Here is a 12,432-nt window from a genome sequence, read left to right on the forward strand (position 1 = left end):
GCTTAGCCATCCAGCGACCTTGGTGCACCTCTTTTTTTCTTTGCATCATGTGCTGTTTGGGGACTATTTTTTAAATCTGCTATCCTGTCTGACACTGCAGTGCCACTCCTAGATGGGCCAGGTGTTTGTGTCGGCCACTTGGGTCGCTTAGCTTAGTCACACAGCTACCTCATTGCACCTCTTTTTTTCTTTGCATCATGTGCTGTTTGGGGACTATTTTTTAAACCTGCCATCCTGTCAGACACTGCAGTGCCACTCCTAGATGGGCCAGGTGTTTGTGTCGGCCACTTGGGTCACTTAGCTTAGCCATCCAGCGACCTTGGTGCACCTCTTTTTTTCTTTGCATCATGTGCTGTTTGGGGACTATTTTTTAAATCTGCCATCCTGTCTGACACTGCAGTGCCACTCCTAGATGGGCCAGGTGTTTGTGTCGGCCACTTGGGTCGCTTAGCTTAGTCACACAGCTACCTCATTGCACCTCTTTTTTTCTTTGCATCATGTGCTGTTTGGGGACTATTTTTTAAATCTGCCATCCTGCCTGACACTGCAGTGCCACTCCTAGATGGGCCAGGTGTTTGTGTCGGCCACTTGGGTCGCTTAGCTTAGTCACACAGCGACCTTGGTGCACCTCTTTTTTTCTTTGCATCATGTGCTGTTTGGGGACTATTTTTTGAAGTGCCATCCTGTTTGACACTGCAGTGCCACTCCTAGATGGGCCATGTGTTTGTATCAGTCACTTGGGTCGCTTAGCTTAGCCACACAGCTACCTCATTGCACCTCTTTTTTTCTTTGCATCATATGCTGTTTGGGGACTATTTTTTAAATCTGCCATCCTGTCTGACACTGCAGTGCCACTCCTAGATGGGCCAGGTGTTTGTGTCGGCCACTTGGGTCGCTTAGCTTAGTCACACAGCTACCTCATTGCACCTCTCTTTTTCTTTGCATCATGTGCTGTTTGGGGACTATTTTTTGAAGTGCCATCCTGTATGAAACTGCAGTGCCACTCCTAGATGGGCCAGGTGTTTGTGTCGGCCACTTGGGTCGCTTAGCTTAGTCACACAGCTACCTCATTGCACCTCTCTTTTTCTTTGCATCATGTGCTGTTTGGGGACTATTTTTTAAATCTGCCATCCTGTCTGACACTGCAGTGCCACTCCTAGATGGGCCAGGTGTTTGTGTCGGCCACTTGGGTCACTTAGCTTAGTCACACAGCGACCTTGGTGCACCTCTTTTTTTCTTTGCATCATGTGCTGTTTGGGGACTATTTTTTGAAGTGCCATCCTGTCTGACACTGCAGTGCCACTCCTAGATGGGCCAGGTGTTTGTGTTGGCCACTTGGGTCGCTTAGCTTAGTCACACAGCGACCTTGGTGCACCTCTTTTTTTCTTTGCATCATGTGCTGTTTGGGGACTATTTTTTGAAGTGCCATCCTGTCTGACACTGCAGTGCCACTCCTAGATGGGCCAGGTGTTTGTGTCGGCCACTTGGGTTGCTTAGCTTAGCCATACAGCTACCTCATTGCACCTCTTTTTTTCTTTGCATCATGTGCTGTTTGGGGACTATTTTTTAAATCTGCCATCCTGTCTGACACTGCAGTGCCACTCCTAGATGGGCCAGGTGTTTGTGTCGGCCACTTGGGTCGCTTAGCTTAGTCACACAGCTACCTCATTGCACCTCTTTTTTTCTTTGCATCATGTGCTGTTTGGGGACTATTTTTTAAATCTGCCGTCCTGTCTGATACTGCAGTGCCACTCCTAGATGGGCCAGGTGTTTGTGTCTGCCACTTGGGTCGCTTAGCTTAGTCACACAGCTACCTCATTGCACCTCTCTTTTTCTTTGCATCATGTGCTGTTTGGGGACTATTTATTGAAGTACCATCCTGTCTGACACTGCAGTGCCACTCCTAGATGGGCCAGGTGTTTGTGTCGGCCACTTGGGTCGCTTAGCTTAGCCACACAGCTACCTCATTGCACCTCTTTTTTTCTTTGCATCATGTGCTGTTTGGGGACTATTTTTTAAATCTGCCATCCTGTTTGACACTGCAGTGCCACTCCTAGATGGGCCAGGTGTTTGTGTCGGCCACTTGGGTCGCTTAGCTTAGTCACACAGCTACCTCATTGCACCTCTTTTTCTTTGCATCATGTGCTGTTTGGGGACTATTTTTTAAATCTGCCATCCTGTCTGACACTGCAGTGCCACTCCTAGATGGGCCAGGTGTTTGTGTCGGCCACTTGGGTCGCTTAGCTTAGTCACACAGCGACCTTGGTGCACCTCTTTTTTTCTTTGCATCATGTGCTGTTTGGGGACTATTTTTTGAAGTGCCATCCTGTCTGACACTGCAGTGCCACTCTTACATGGGCCAGGTGTTTGTGTCGGCCACTTGGGTCGCTTAGCTTAGTCACACAGCTACCTCATTGCACCTCTCTTTTTCTTTGCATCATGTGCTGTTTGGGGACTATTTATTGAAGTGCCATCCTGTCTGACACTGCAGTGCCACTCCTAGATGGGCCAGGTGTTTGTGTCGGCCACTTGGGTCGCTTAGCTTAGCCACACAGCTACCTCATTGCACCTCTTTTTTTCTTTGCATCATGTGCTGTTTGGGGACTATTTTTTAAATCTGCCATCCTGTTTGACACTGCAGTGCCACTCCTAGATGGGCCAGGTGTTTGTGTCGGCCACTTGGGTCGCTTAGCTTAGTCACACAGCTACCTCATTGCACCTCTTTTTCTTTGCATCATGTGCTGTTTGGGGACTATTTTTTAAATCTGCCATCCTGTCTGACACTGCAGTGCCACTCCTAGATGGGCCAGGTATTTGTGTCGGCCACTTGGGTCGCTTAGCTTAGTCACACAGCGACCTTGGTGCACCTCTTTTTTTCTTTGCATCATGTGCTGTTTGGGGACTATTTTTTGAAGTGCCATCCTGTCTGACACTGCAGTGCCACTCCTACATGGACCAGGTGTTTGTGTCGGCCACTTGGGTCGCTTAGCTTAGTCACACAGCGACCTTGGTGCACTTCTTTTTTTTCTTTGCATCATGTGCTGTTTGGGGACTATTTTTTAAATCTGCCATCCTGTCTGACACTGCAGTGCCACTCCTAGATGGGCCAGGTGTTTGTGTCGGCCACTTGGGTCGCTTAGCTTAGTCACACAGCGACCTTGGTGCACCTCTTTTTTTCTTTGCATCATGTGCTGTTTGGGGACTATTTTTTGAAGTGCCATCCTGTCTGATACTGCAGTGCCACTCCTAGATGGGCCAGGTGTTTGTGTCGGCCACTTGGGTCGCTTAGCTTAGCCACACAGTTACCTCATTGGACCTCTTTTTTTCTTTGCATCATGTGCTGTTTGGGGACTATTTTTTAAATCTGCCATCCTGTCTGACACTGCAGTGCCACTCCTAGATGCGCCAGGTGTTTGTGTCGGCCACTTGGGTCGCTTAGCTTAGTCATTCAGCGACCTCGGTGCAAATTTTAGGACTTAAAATAATATTGTGAGGTGTTCAGAATAGACTGGAAATTAGTGTTAATTATGGTTATTGAGGTTAATAATATTATGGGATCAAAATGACCCCCAAATTCTATGATTTAAGCTGTTTTTGAGGGTTTTTTGTAAAAAAACACCCGAATCCAAAACACACCCGAATCCGACAAAAAATTTTCAGGGAGGTTTTGCCAAAACACGTCCGAATCCAAAACACGGCCGCGGAACCGAATCCAAAACCAAAACACAAAACCCGAAAAATGTCCGGTGCACATCACTAATACAAATGCATCTTCCCTCCTGTTCTCATAGCCCTCTTCTCTGGCACTTCAATTACAGCTCTCTCCCACTCAGTGACTGTCTATACCTGCATTTCTTCCTACTCATGACTGTTTATCTCTTCCAATGGCTGCCCACCCCCAGAAGTATGCCTGTTACTCCTTTTGCTTCCTTAAAGGGGCAAAGGTAGCCAAAGATGGCCGACGCAGCCAGGTAAGGGGGAGGGGCGCATGGCAGCTCATGGGTCAACAGCAGGAACCCCCAGCAGGGGGGGAAGGGGGAAAGGTGGCAGCCAGCACACCGGTCCCCCTTTTAGTACCTGGCTGGTCAGAATGGCTGGCAACAGGCTGATAGGCTGGGAGCTGGGGGGGGGGGGGGGGGGGCTGAGTGCATTCACCCCCCCCGGCAAGGACATGATGAGCAGCAGCATCAGCTTACCTCCAGCTCACCTCCAGCCAGAACAAAGCAGATCCAGAGTCCAGAGCATTTTCAGCAAGGGGGTTGCTTCCAGCCACATCCAGGCAGACACAGGGAGCCCCAGCAGCAGCATCAGCTCACCTCCAGCCAGAGCAAGGCAGATCTAGATCAGCAGATCCAGAAACCAGGACATATTCAGCAAGAGGGTTTGCCTCCAGCCACAGCCAGGCAGACACAGGGAGCAGCAGCAGCTACATCATATACAGTGAGAGGGCACGGAGGTTAATTACACAGCCCCAGCAGTTCAGTGCAACAATCAGGCATTTGGAAATACAGCAGCTCATCCTGGGAAGAGCAGAAATCGACCAGCTCACTACAGCGAGCATGAGGCAAGTGGACACAAAGGGACTTTCTGTCCAGTCAGCCAGCAGCACAGCCAGAGGAAAGGGAGCCGAAGGGCACCATCTGGTGGTCGGAGGGCGGAAAGACGGACACAGGCTGATCGGCTGGGACATCCGAGCAAGAGCGCGGTGCACAGAGGTTCAATCGCATCCAGGCCAGCGGAGGCACCGATGGAAGGTGAGAGCCAGTGTATGCTGGTGGACGTGATGCCAGAGGGTACAGAGTCATATGGGCATGAATCGGGGGAGGAAGAGCAAGGCAGCAGCAGGGTACAGCAGGCACACAAGAAACTACCCACAGGATCACATCGCCAGCAACACTCGCCCCCATCACGGGCAGTCAGCAGGCATGTTTCGAGGTATAGGGGAGAAAGCAGGGGTGGCATAGGGAGCCGAACACAGTCGCCAGAGATGCGGGGAAAGTGGGTCTTTCTTGTGGAAACTCAGAAATACAACAGCCCTGCGCGGCCCCCAGGATTCACCCCCAGCCGCCGGGGATATATGGAGCATCACCGGGCAACATTAGAAGTCAACAGATCGTGGGAAGGTAGGCAGGGGTACTTCACCCATTCACCCCGGTTTATCTCCCCCCCAGGAGGGGTTACCCCAACCTTGCTACCCCTTCCAGTGGACAACAGGCACTCGCAGGGGTGGAAGGTAGACGGGGGACACCAAGTGCAGACGGACAGGAGAGGTTCGGGAAACAATACTTTCCCTTCTGACGGAAGCTAGAGGAGGGGAAACGGCGATCCAAGGCGTACCCAAGAGCAACGTAGTCCTTGCCTCGTCCAGCAGGAAAGCAGCGCAGTTGGGCGCAGCGGCAAGTGCAGCAGAGGGTCCCAGGACAGAGGCCATCGCTCAGGCAAGCGTGGCGCCGGGAAGCAACGGATCGTCATCACACAGGAACGGTGAGATAACAAATGCTTGTAACGTATATGCTGTTAATGAAATGTTAGTGCAGAGTAATAGCACGCAAAGTGTGGTAGTTTGCAATATAGTGGGTGGAGCGCACGGTGGCATACAGAGCTCCGGCCAAAGCCTGGGGGTATTGGTGGCCAGTGTTAGCGCACCGGCTGAAGTGGGGGAAAGCGAGTCTGAAGCAGAGGATGATGAGAAGTGTAAAGAGCTAAGGGAATATTTGCGCTTGGCGCCTGAGAATATTAAGTTGGCAGCCCCAGGGGTTGACGCGGTATTGAGCAGAATAGGGCAAGCTGAGATGATTAAGTCAGGTTTCTTGCAACAGGGAGGAGCGGTGGACCATGATCTAGGCGCGCTAGATTCGCACTTACCCATGCACCTCAGGAAGGAGATTGTGAAGGGAGACTTTATCGATATATGCTCCCTTACTGAGCACGGTTGTTTGGAGAAGGAAAGATGTAGTGAGAAAGGGAGTTGGCAGAAAGAATCCTATAAAACCATTGGGTATCCGGAATGTTGGCATACTCAGGCTGTTACGTGCTCGCGTACCCTGACATGGCTATGAATATGATGAAATACATCAACCTCATCTATTCCATGTACAAGGATCAAGGGGGACAAGCTTTGCACAGGTATGAGGAGGCATTTAGGCTCAGAGCGCAGGGGCAGAAGCCCATTAAGTTAGGCGCAAGGGATATAGGACTATGGTTTAAAGCGCAAGCAAGGGTCGGAGCTGAGAGAGGTAGTGCGCCGCAAAAGCTAGCAGGGAGGCCTGGCACGCACAAGCAAGACAAGCTTAAATGCTACGCCTTTAATGATGCACGTTGTACCAGACCCTCCTGTAGGTTTAAACACGCTTACACCCTCTGTAGCGGGAGTCACCCAGCAAAAGAGTGCTTTAAGCAGAAAGGGCAGCAAGGAGAGAAGGTATCCGGAGCGACTGTCTCTGGCAAAAGCATCTAGCCCAGTGAGAATAAGGGGAATCTGGGAGTGGCTGTCCAGATACCCCAAATGGGCAGAAGCCAAGCTGCTGCTGGAAGGCTTCCTGGTTTTTTTTTAGGATCCCTATAAGGAAGCCTGTCGCCCCTATAAGGATGCCTGTCGACCAAGAACCTGCACTCCATCGGCGCAGCCAGAGGCAGTGTACAGAAAAATTGTTAAGGAATTGGTCCTGGATAGGATGGCGGGCCCGTTCAAGGCCCCTCCACTGCCGGGCTTAGTAATTTCACCTTTGGGCTTAGAACCAAAGAAAACGACGGGGAAGTTTAGGTTCATTCATCACCTATCTTTCCCGGAAGGGGCGTCAGTAAATGACGCCCTGAACGAGGAGCAGTGTTCCGTGCAATACTAGTCATTTGATCAGGCAATTGCAATGGTGAAAGGGCAGGGGAAAGGAGCCTTGTTAGCAAAGCTAGACATTGAATAAGCGTTTAGGTTGCTCACCCTGCACCCGCAGAGTTTCCATCTCATGGGGTTTTGCTTTGATGGATATTTTTTTCATCGACAAATGCCTGCCCATGGACTGTGCCATATCCTGTGCATTGTTCGAAACATTCAGCTCATTCCTGCAATGGTGCCTGTAGGCGCGAGCAGGGCACAGGGCGGTGGCGCATTACTTGGACGATTTTCTGCTGGCGGGTCCAGCGCAGTCAGATCAGTGCGGGCGGTTGCTGCAGGAGCTAGAGCTTATGTTAGGCGAATTTATGGTCCCAATTGCCACAGAAAAGACATAAGGCCCAAAAACAATCATTTCTTACCTGGGCATAGAGATAGAAACTCCTAAATGGGCCAGGTGTTTGTGTCGCACACTTGTGGCGCTTAGCTTAGTCATACAACTGCCTCATGTGCTGTTTGGGGCCTAGTTTTTTTAAGTGCCATCCTGTCTGCAACTGCAGTGCCACTCCTAGATGGGCCAGGTGTTTGTGCTGCACACTTGTGTCGCTTAGCTTAGTCATCCAGCCACCTCGGTGCAACTTTCTGACCTAAAAACAATATTGTGAGGTGTGAGGTGTTCAGAATAGACTGGAAATGAGTGGAAATGAATGTTATTGAGGTTAATAACACCGTAGAATCAAAATTGGGTGTGGTTCATCAAATCGACAGTATCTAGGTCGACAATGTTTAGGTCGACCACTATAGGTCGACAGTCACTAGGTCGACATGGATGGAAGGTCGACAGGGTTTCTAGGTCGACATGTGCTAGGTCGACAGGTGTAAAGGTCGACATGAGTTGTTTTTTTGTGTCGTTTTCTTCGTAGAGTGACCGGGATCCCAAATTAGTGCACCGCGTCCCCTCGCATGGCTCGCTTCGCTCGCCATGCTTCGGGCATGGTGCCTTCGCTTCGCTTGGCACACTTTACCGTTCCAATCGTAGTCCACGTGGATCGTTAAGTATGAAAAAATTCAAAAAAAGGAAAAAAATTTGAAAAACTCATGTCGACCTTTAGACCTGTCGACCTAGCACATGTCGACCTAGAAACCCTGTCGACCTTCCATCCATGTCAACCTAGTGACTGTCGATCTATAGTTGTCGACCTAAACATTGTCGACCTAGATACTGTCGATCTTCAGACCGGATCCCATCAAAATTACCCCCAATTTCTGTGATTTTTAACTGTTTTTATGTTTTTTTAAAAAATCATCCAGATCCAAAACCAAAACACGAAAGGGTGGTTTCGTCAAAACCAATCAAGATCCAAAACACGAACATGGAACCAGAACCAAATAAAACACAAAACACGAAAAGTGCCCGCCGCACATTTCTACTTTTATACCATTGTGGGACAATCCGACCTTCCCCTCTACTTTAACAAACTCTACATTCCTCAATTGGCGTAGTAAGAGATAAAGGTCTATTTACTAAGCCTTGGATGGAGATAAAGTGGACGGAGATAAAGTACCAACCAATCAGCTCCTAACTGCCATGTCACAGGCTGTGTTTAAAAAATGACAGTTAGGAGGTGATTGGCTTGTTCTTTATCTCCGTGCACTTTATCTCCATCCAAGGCTTAGTAAATAGACCCCTAAATAATACTTTAAAAGTTTTGGCACACTTCGGTCTTTTTCAGAGCTTCAAAGTCTTTTCTTAATCCTGCGAAAATACTTTTTTTTTATGTATTTGCCAACGAAACACTTTGGCCCTCTATTCCGAGTTGTTCGCTCGCTAGCTGCTTTTAGCAGCATTGCACACGCTAGGCCGCCGCCCTCTGGGAGTGTATCTTAGCTTAGCAGAGTAGCGAACGAAAGATTAGCAGAACTGCTACTAAATAATTCCTTGCAGTTTCTGAGTAGCTCCAGACCTACTCCTAGATTGCGATCACCTCGGTCCGTTTAGTTCCTGGTTTGACGTCACAAACACGCCCTGCGTTCGCCCAGCCACTCCCCCGTTTCTCCAGCCACTCCTGCGTTTTTACCTGGCACTCTTGCGTTTTTTAGCACACTCCCTGAAAACGGCCAGTTGCCGCCCAGAAACACCCACTTCCTGTCAATCACACTACGATCCCTCGAACGATGAATAAACGTCGCTCGAGCTTGTGTAAATCTACTAAGTTTTGTGTTAAATTACTAAGCGCATGCGCGCTGCGTACCATGCGCATGCGCATTTTCCACCTAATCGCTGCATTGCGAAAAACAGCAACGAGCAAACAACTCAGAATGACCACCTTTATTCAATTGTTTCCTCACGCAATGACCCATCCCATTATTTCAGGCCCCAACAGCAAGCTCTTTCTTTACATAACAAAAAAACATACAAAACAAAACTTTTATGCACTTTATTGGTAAATGGTGCACATGAAGCTCAGTAGGAGAATACCTTTAAATCGTGGCAGAAAGTAATTCTGACACTTTCCTCTCAGAAAGATTTATTTACACATTTTGATTCTACTCTACGTATTTTAAATTAAGCTTGTTTACAAGAGGTCCACTTTCAAGTTATCTTTCAAGCTTACATAGTCCCTGCTCAACGAAAGCATATGGGGGGTGATTCAGACCTAATCGCTGGGCTGCTAATTTTGCTGACCTGCAGTCAGATAGTCGCCGCCAAAGGGGAGTGTAAATTTGCGTTGGCAATTGTGCAATCGAATGTGTACGCCATGCTACAAATATCCTTCAGTCAGCGCACAGATGCAAATCTGTTCGCACCTCACTCACCACCAAATGTTTTTACCAGTGTGTGCAGTGTGTGCGCAGCCCAGGACTTACTCCTACAGTGCGATGAGAACAGGCTGATCAGGTCCGGAGCTGACGTCATACACCCTCCCTGAAAACGCTTGGGAACGCCTGCGTTTTCCCTGACACTCCCAGAAAACTGCATAAGTGAAGGTTTTTTTTAAATTATTATTATTATTATTATTATTATTATTATTGTTATTATTATTCTCTAACATTGCTATGTGAAAACACACAGCAGCGATCAGGTCTGAATTGGGCCCATGGTTCCCTGTAAACCGGGTACATGTTTAAAATTACATGTATCTAATGCTCGATCCATACACTGCTTCTGGGAATGCCGAATGATGAAAACATTTTATTGTTATTTACAGTATAAACAACATATTCTCGTTACACTTAAATTTAGACCAATTGGCACATCTCTATTCAAACTACAAAAATTGTGATCTGGGGTCTATTAAAAAATCTATTATTCCCCTCCTTACGATTATTCTTACTTTAGCAAAAAATTTTTTTGATTCACTGGACTGCTTGCTCTTCCCCATCCCTTAGTTACCCCATTCTTTACTCACTGTAATCACCCTCATTCACCACCACTCCGTAACATCATACATCACCCACAAAAATGCTCCTCTCTCATCATCACTTCCTGCCCCCTTACCTCACCTACTGTAATTCCCCTCTTACTATCACTCCCACCTGAATACCAACATGCCCCCGCACACCAACATATTCTTCTTGCACACCAACATGTCCCTCTGCACACGACGTACTCCTCCTGCACACAAACATAGTTCTCTGCACAACATGCCACCCTGCACACCAGCGTGCTCCTCTAGCACACCTAAAGTATATGCCCACCCTGCACACCAACAGTCCATCTGCGCACCAACATGATATCCCGGAGCACCAACATGACATCCCGGAGCACCAACATGCCCCTCTGTATACCAACATACCCCCCTGCACACCATTAATCCCCATGTCTTCTGGCTTGTATTGTTTGAATATATAAAAATATGCTCCTTTTTGTATATTACAGAGAGACCAGTTATTCAGAAATGCGATCTGGGCTGAACTTACTAAAAGAAAAATTGTGGGAAAAAAAAATCACTTTGAGCCCTGTGACAATTTCGCCATCACAGGGCAGCACTGTGATAAGCTACCTTCTTCCCAGCTTTCTCTGCCCCCTGGACACACAAGCTGATCACTTGTAAAAAGAAAAAAAAAAGTAAACCCCCCCCAAAAAAAAATACCAGTCCAGGCAGACAGTGATCGGTGCTCCGACCGGTGCTGCGCTGTGACCCCGGTGCAGTAAAGTGACGCTGCAAAATGGCAGCTCACTTTACAGCACCGGGGGTCACAGCACAGGTGATGCTGCAGACAAGCATCGCAGGGACAGAGCTTAACCGCAAGGTTATTTGAGGTCCCTCTTGTGGGTGACCTTAATGAACCTCATGGTCTACCGTAGACCGCAGGTTCCCACCATAGGTGGTAATGGGGATCTCATTCCCCATTACTGCCTATGCGCTCCGTCTGATTGACAGGCCAGGAGCGCATAGTCAATCAGGGGAGTGCTATGACGTGGCGCTCCCTGATTGGCTGGCAGGTCCCCAACTGACAGAAGTCATGAGGGATCCCGCCATTCGTGGAAAGGAGATCCATCTGTAAACATGGATCCCCTTTAGTTGCGTGGTTCTCGATTTTTCGTTTTTTTTTTATCCCTGTGGATGCCTACATGGAAAGAAGAGGACCAATCTACACCGGATTTTTGGTGAGTATTTGTATTTATTTACAAGTACCCGTGGATTTCACTGGAGAAGCGGACGTGAATGGCGGCATGGGATGTAGATAAGTATGTGTGAGTGTGTAAGTGGGTGTGTGTTTTAGTAAAATTATACTTTCACGGTGTGTGTGTTTATTTGAATATTTATTTTGTTGTGGAACTAGAGGTACCAGCAGGCCCTTTAATGTCCCCCATGCTGGTACTTGTGGTTCTCCAAGTAGTTCTCCAAGGTTCATCAGCACTATATTGCTGATTGCTAATTAGTGGAAATTGCCAGTGCATACACACTAAATGATAATGATGTACGATATCGTTCAGTGACATACTCCCCCTCACTCCCCGAACATGCAGCTGAAAGATATAGTTAACACTGAGCTGCATGTTTGGTAGTTCATGGATGAACGAGAACGACCCGCGGGTGCACTCATTGTTCATCCCTACCAGTGGCGGTTCTTGCCACGGGCAAGATCCGCCACTGCTGCCCGCTGTGTCCCCCGTCCGCCTCCGCTGCCCGCTGCCGTCCCCGTCCTCGGCGCCTCCTGTGAAGGGAACTAGACGCTATGCGTCTAGTTTCCCTTCGTGGAGAGTAACTGCTGAGCGGTGCGCGATGACGTCATCGCGCACCGCACAGCAAAGGTCCTCTCCATGAAGGGAACTAGACGCATAGCGTCTAGTTTCTCTTCGTGGAGAGGACCTTTTGCTGTGCGGTGCGCGATGACGTCATCGCGCACCGCTCAGCATTCAAGCGGCGCTTTCAATGTACAGGGGGCGTGACTCACCACGCCCCCTGTATTAGGCCACGCCCCTTTCCTGCCCGGGGCGCTCTGCGCCCTTGAACCGGCCCTGATCCCTACACACTGGACGATATGAGCAATAGATCTTTTAAAAAAAGTTTGTTATCATTCATATTGTCTATTGTGTCGCCCAGTGTGTACGGGGCTTTGCTCATCTGGGCCATGCACTTTTATTATGGTAATAT

This window comes from Pseudophryne corroboree, chromosome 1 (genome assembly GCF_028390025.1).
Source record: "Pseudophryne corroboree isolate aPseCor3 chromosome 1, aPseCor3.hap2, whole genome shotgun sequence".
In the NCBI taxonomy this organism is placed as follows: domain Eukaryota; kingdom Metazoa; phylum Chordata; class Amphibia; order Anura; family Myobatrachidae; genus Pseudophryne; species Pseudophryne corroboree.